We start from the raw sequence: 7,500 nt of genomic DNA on the forward strand, positions 1-7,500 counted from the left end.
AGACCTAAAAAGACAGTTAAAAGAGGTAAAGGTGGAGAATGAGGAATTGAAGAAGAATAGTAAAGAAAACAGAGAAACGATAGCTAAAGAAAGTAAAAATTGGAAGAAAACTCAAGAAGGAAATAAGGTTTCATTCACTGACATAGTCAAACAGCAATTGAAAGAACATAATGAAGACTCAGTTATTAAAGTGATGAGACAAAAGGAGAATATAGTAAGGGATTTAGCAGACAAGAAGAAATGTATAATTATATTAGGAATGGAAGAGAAACACAACACAGATAGAACCACAAGAATCAAAGAGGAAAATGAAAAAGTAAGCCAATTACTAGAATCAGTTCAGGAAGATGAACCAGAAATTATGAAACAAATCGAAGAGAAATTTAGACTCGGAAAGTATAGCACAGACAAGACCAGACCAATTAAGATTAAATTCAAGTCACAAACAACGGCAGAGAATATCTTATCCAAAACAGGGAAACTAGCAACAAGTGAACAATACAAAAAGATATGGATAAAAAGAGAAATGAATAAAGAGGAAAGAGAGGAAGAAAAGCAGAAAAGACTGGAAGCTAAGGCAAAAAACGAGAACAGAACGGAGTCAGAGAAAGAGAGATTCTATTGGAGAGTAGTGAACATGAAACTAAGGAAGTTCGACATACAAAAGAAAAACATAAGGGAAACAGAGAACACAATGGAAGTGGCAGAAAACTAAGAGTGTCTTACACAAATATAGATGGATTAATAACAGGATTGAATGAGCTGAATGATTATTTGAAAGAAAAAGAACCGGACATAATGGGAATTGTAGAAACAAAATTAAAAGGCCCACTACCACCCAACAGTGTAGGACATGATGCATACAATTATTGGATTAGAAACAGAGAGAAAAAGCAAGGGGGTGGTGTTATGTTCCTGACTAAGAAGGATATAAACGTGAAAGGTGTCATATATGGAAAGAATACAGTAGAGATGATTATGATAGAAGTGGAAGACAGAGATAAGAAGAGCAGAAAATTTGTGATCAATTATGTGCCTCCGAAAACAGCCTCATGGGAGGAGAGTGAATATAAAAGTATGTTAGAGGACACAAAGATAGCATTAACTAAAATAATGGAAGACGGAGGAAGAATAGTTATGATGGGCGACTTTAATTGCAAAGAAATCTGCTGGGAAGAAATGACAGTAAAGAGTGGTGATGACTCATGGGGAAATGCTCTACTTGAGATGATTACTGACCATTCAATGACACAATGGATACAAGAGAACACTAGGTATAGAAATGAAGAAGAACCATCGAGGCTAGACTTAATAATTACATCTGAACCTAGAATAGTGGACAAGATTGAATATAAAACACCAATAGGTAAAAGTGACCACATATTGATTGAACTGGAACTTAATGAAGAAAAATATATGAAAAGAAATGAACAATATAGAAAAGGAAGAATGATGTATGAAAAAACAAACTTTGATAAAATAAGAGAATTCTTCCAACAAGAAAACTGGGAAGAAATATACAAAGAAGAAACATCAGTGGAAGAGAAATGGAATATTTTGACAAAAATTTACAAAAAAGGAGTGGAAAAGTATGTCCCAAGACAAAAACAAGAAAAAGAATATGTAAAATGCTGGTACAACAGAAGTTGTAGGGAGTTAAAAGACAAAAGAGACAAAGCCTGGACCAGATGGAAAAAAGACAGAAGACCTGAAAAATGGAAAATATATACTGGTTATAGAAATGAATATGTACAAAAGTGCAGAGAGGAAAAAAGAAAATATGAAAAAGATGTTATAGAAAAGTGTAAAGATCAACCAAAACTATTCTACAGATTTGTAAACAATAAACTGAAAAACAAACAAGACTTGGAGAAATTGAGACAAGGAGGAGTTGAATACACTGAGGAAATGGAAATGGCAGAAATTATGAACAAACATTTTAAATCAGTGTTTACAAGGGAAAATATACAACCTGAAGAGATTGAGTGGAAAGAAAAAGTCCCCCCTATGGAAGAAATAGAAGTAACAAAGAATGAAATATTGACACACTTGGGTAATTTTGATGTCAGAAAATCGCATGAGCAAGATGAAATAGCAAACTGGATTCTGAAAGAATGCAGGAATGAACTGGCAGACAAAATACATAGCATAATAAGCAGTTCCTTAAAAGAAGGAAAAGTTCCAGAAGATTGGAAAAAAGCAAATATAGTACCTATATATAAAGGAGGAAATAAAGAAGAACCTACCAACTATAGACCAGTCTCTCTAACAAGTACAATAGCAAAAATTTGTGAAAGAATTATCAAAAGTAGATGGGTAAAATACTTGGAAAAAAACAACGTACTAAATCCAAGGCAATTTGGATTCAGACAAGGACGGTCATGCGTCACCAATTTAATATGTTTCTATTCAAGGCTAATAGATATAATACAAGAAAGAGATGGATGGGCTGATTGTGCATTTCTAGACCTAAAAAAAGCTTTTGACAAAGTACCACATAAGAAGTTGCTTAAGAAATTAGAATATGAAGGAGGAATACAAGGTAAATTGCTAAATTGGATGGAAGACTTTTTGCAAGAAAGAAAAATGAGAGTAGTGATAAGAGATCAGCACTCAAAATGGAATGAAGTAATAAGCGGTGTCCCGCAGGGAACAGTTCTGGCCCCAATAATGTTTGCTATATATATTAATGATATGGATGAAGGAATTGAAAGCTATATGAGCTTCTTTGCAGATGATGCAAAACTACTGAAAAGAGTGAAAACTGAAGAAGATTGTGAATCACTACAGAGAGATCTAAATAAAGTACAAGAATGGAGTAGGAAGTGGGAGATGGAGTTCAATACAAAAAAGTGTAGTATAATGGAATTTGGAAAAAGCAAAAACAGAATAACAGGATCATATAATTTGGGAAAAGAAGGAATAAAAAAAGTAGAAAATGAGAAGGACCTGGGAGTCATTGTTATGAATAATATGTCACCTGAGAAACATATAAATAAGATTTTTGGAGAAACTTATAATTTAATAAGAACAATCAAAGTGGCATTTACATACCTGGATGAAGAAATGGTGAGGAAAATCCTAATCACCCTGATAAGACCAAGATTGGAATATGCAGCAACGATATGGTCACCAAGTACAAAAAAATGTATAAAAAAACTTGAAAGAATACAAAGAGCAATCACAAAACTGGCACCAACACTCTCAAAACTATCATATGAAGAGAGACTACAAAAACTTAAACTACAGACACTAGAGCAAAGAAGAGAGAGAGGAGATTTGATAGCTATTTACAGAATCATGAAAGGCATAGAAATTACTGATAGAGAGAATCTGATAAAATGGGATGACAGAAATACAAGAGGACACGGAAAGAAAATAAAAAAAGACAGCTATAGAAGAGATTTGAAAAAGAACAGCTTTCCTCACAGAGTAATAGACAGTTGGAACAAGTTAGATGAGAAAGTGGTGTGTGCAAAAACAATACATGAATTTAAAAATAGTTTAGATAAAATGAGATATGAAGACGGGACCCCACGAGCATAGCTCCCCTTCCCGTAAAATACAACTAGGTACAACTAGGTAAATACACACACACACACACACACACACACACACACACACATATATATATATATATATATATATATATATATATATATATATATACACATATATACATATATATATACATATATATATATATACATATATATATGTATATATATAATTTAAAAATAGGATATGAAAAAAAACTGGGGGGGCCAACCTGGGGACCAGCTGAAAAATTGGAGGGGCCATGCCCCCCCCCCCCTAGAATCGCCACTGTATTTGGGAGATGTAAGGCTTCGCCTAAAGGCAGATGTGATCTCAATGATCGTTGCATTCAAGCTAAACGTCGCGGAAATCCGGCCTTCAACAAACGCTGCAGCCGAGAGGCTAACAAAACAGGGCAACAACACAAGCGCCTAGTCTTATAAAGCCTAGGCCTAGGTAATCTATGTAACACACATTTTGTGAATCTGTACAAATTATGAATATTCATAAAATGTGTAGCACCAATAATGAATTTATAATCTGTGCAGATTCACAAAATGTGCATGACAGCTTAAACAAATGACATGCCACATGCATATGAACACCTAGGACCTACAGACCCCTTGCAATGTTTAAATGTAGAAACATGCGCGCGCATAGTGTGAGGAAAAGCATTTGGCGCGATCTGTTGTTGTGATAGCGACCATATTAACTTAAATTAACTTTTGTGATTTGCGTTACACTTCTGATACGAAGAAAAAATGCATCAGAGTTGTTGTGCAAAAACAGGCTGCACAAACCGCAAGGTTGGAAAAATTCTTTGTTGCCTTTTTTATGGTATGCCAAAAGGGGAAAACTCCGACCGAAAAGCGGAGAAAGGCAGCTTGGTCCTATTTAGACCAGATATCAATAGCCAAAATGTATGAAGAGCACAGATTGGAGATGGAATGACATTTTTCGTGGATGCTTTCCAGGAACAAAGTTGGCTACTTGACTGGCACGTGCGGCTGGCTCGTTGAATTTGAAGTGTACTGCTGCCCTTAACTTCAAGAGGTGTGCTGCCACATGACTGCAGCATGAGCCTAAACCTGCCATACATGTACAGTTTCCACTAAGAACCCATCAGCCTTGTTAAAGCATACCCAATTCTTATACAGTACTGTCTTAAGTTAACCTTGTCGTTGATTAGTACATGGAGAATGAAAATAAAGTCACCTTTGAATCATTCAGATTATAAACTACATTAATGATCAGAATATCATTAGTCATATTTTTGTTAATTATTCAAGGTTTAAAATTAATGAAAATTTAATTTGAGAATGTGAATATCCATATCTCAAGTTGAGCATGACTTATCTTCAAAACGTTCATAAAGAATATGTAAATAGAAGTATGGCCTAAATGACATAGAACTTAACACATAACTCAACTTACTTCTGACCTAATAAAACTAAATTGGCTGGTGTTGGTAATTGAATGATAATGACAATCTTGTACATAACCGGCAACAAAGTAATAATAAGCTTCTAAGGACTTGTACGCTTTCATGGACTCCTTTGTGAAAACGTCTAGTTTGTCTACAAGGTATTCGGTGACATCTCTCCATGTTAGGCTCGGTAGTTTTGAAATATCGTTTACCCACTCATCATTATGTAAAGAGAAGGGGTCAGGAAGTTTCTTTCCATTATGGAAGGTCAGTTTTGATATATAATGTTGCTTATCATCATCTTCGAGTTCTTTCAAGTGGAAGGATACATTTTCACGCACTGTTTCTTGTTGATCTTGCAGCCTCGCTTCGTCTATTGCCTCTGCCTCACAGTATGCACACACACGTTGTAAATTACAACAGAGCTCCTACTTCGTGCAAGAATGTGTCAATTGTCCCAAATATAACGCGCATGTTGTTTACAACAAAACTACTTCATGCAAGAAGGCGTCAATTGCCTCACAGTATGCGAACGTATGTTGTTAACAGCAAAGCTCCTACGTCATGCAAGAAGGGGTCTATGACAGACCATGGAGTTGAATATGACTGCCCAAACATTTCCATGTTATGCACTGTATTGTTGGCCTATGCCTACGTGATATGAGACTGAGACTGTTATGAATGGCACTAGGTCTATCCACCAGACCCTCAACCTCCTGGTCTGGCCAGGGGGTGGATGAGTGAAGTCATGGTTAGGCCTACGGCCACAGCATCAATTCATTGATTAGGTTAATAACTAAGATGAACTAGTTTCGCATTAGGGCTAGCCTATCCACAGACATGACTATCCCCAGCTAGTATTTCCTATTTCCGCTCAGTATCTCTGGTTTTCCTCTTCCTGATCCTGTTCCTCCCCACTTTCTTCACTATTATAGTCGGACTTCCCATTTTCATCATCATCGTCAAGAAGGTCAACTTCGGCATGTTCGGTCATTTCCTGGTCATCTTTTGACGTTTGGCGTCGTATTATTGGCTCAAACATATATGGTTGGACGGATAATGAACGAATTCCACTTCTTCAGATTCAATTGAATTCTGCGGCATTTTTCAATAGAAACCGCGGGTGTGTACGCAATAATCGATTCTAAGGCGGTATTATAAGAACATAAGAACATAAGAAATAAAGGAGACTGCAAAAGACCATAAGGCCTACACTAGGCAGCTCCGTATCCATCACCACCTGTCATCCCCATCCATAAAGTTGTCTAATCGTTTTTTAAAACAACTGATAGTTTCAGCGCTTACTACATGGTTACTAAGTTTATTCCATTCATCGACCACCCTATTAGTAAACCAATTCTTGCCTATTTCCTTCTTAAATCTAAATTTGTCCAGTTTGTACCCATTACTGCGAGTCCTGCCCTGTTGTTTTATTATCTAGATCAGTGGTTCTTAACTTGTGGGGAATTCCCCACTGGTGGGGAATGGCGGAGTTACCAAGTGGGGAATGGCCGGTCGGACAGAAGAACCACTGTCTTTTTGTTTTTTTTAATCGATGTGTTTTTGTTTCTTTTTGTTTGTTTCTGGTGTTAGAAATGTCAACACTGTATGGGTTAAAATCGAATTTGTCAAAGACCGATGCTGTGGTGGGAAATGGAGAGTTGGGTCACTAAAAAGTGGGGAATTGGAGAAAAAAAGGTTAAGAGCCCCTGATCTAGATACAATGTTTGACTACTATGACGTTACGCCGATGCGTGATGAATGGCTGCACGTGTCTTGGGGATCCTCGGAAATCTCATAGAATCCGCTCTTGTAAGCACGTATCTTTATCAGTATACGAGTATTACGATGATGGAATCGTCTAGGATAGTTTACGAAAAAAAATTCATCAAGGTAGTTGGTGGTTTAGAAAGATTATTTCGTCTATTGCATTCTGACTTTTAAAAGTAACTTGGCCCATTTTGCAGACACCGTCCGATTTTGGGGCCTCAATTTTGACAATTTCATCAAGCAATAAAACATTGTCCTGCTATATATTGTGACCCAAATTTACCAAATCAGCTTCCCCTAATGCTGTGCACATGATCGTATTCTCATTTATCATAATAATAGTTTTGGATATATATATATATATATATATATATATATATATGTATATATGTATATATATATATATATATATATATATATATATACATATATATATACATGTATATATTTACATAAATAATATATATACATACATACACACACACACACACACACACACACACACACACACACACACACACACACACAATATATATATATATATATATGTATATATATATATATATATATATATATATATATACACTGAATGGTTCCCAGTGATCAATTAATATTTTTTTTCGACCACAAATCACTTTTAATTCCATGCCATCGCAGTCGAGGCAGAAGAATCGCTCGATGGAGGCATCCGTTGGAAATTGAAACGTGGACGAGTCGAGGATTCGAACCCAGCTAACGCGTTTCAATTTCCATCGAGTGATTCTTCA

The sequence above is a fragment of the Oratosquilla oratoria genome, chromosome 25 (assembly GCF_046742065.1).
Source record: "Oratosquilla oratoria isolate Oo_2021 chromosome 25, ASM4674206v1, whole genome shotgun sequence".
NCBI lineage: Eukaryota > Metazoa > Arthropoda > Malacostraca > Stomatopoda > Squillidae > Oratosquilla > Oratosquilla oratoria.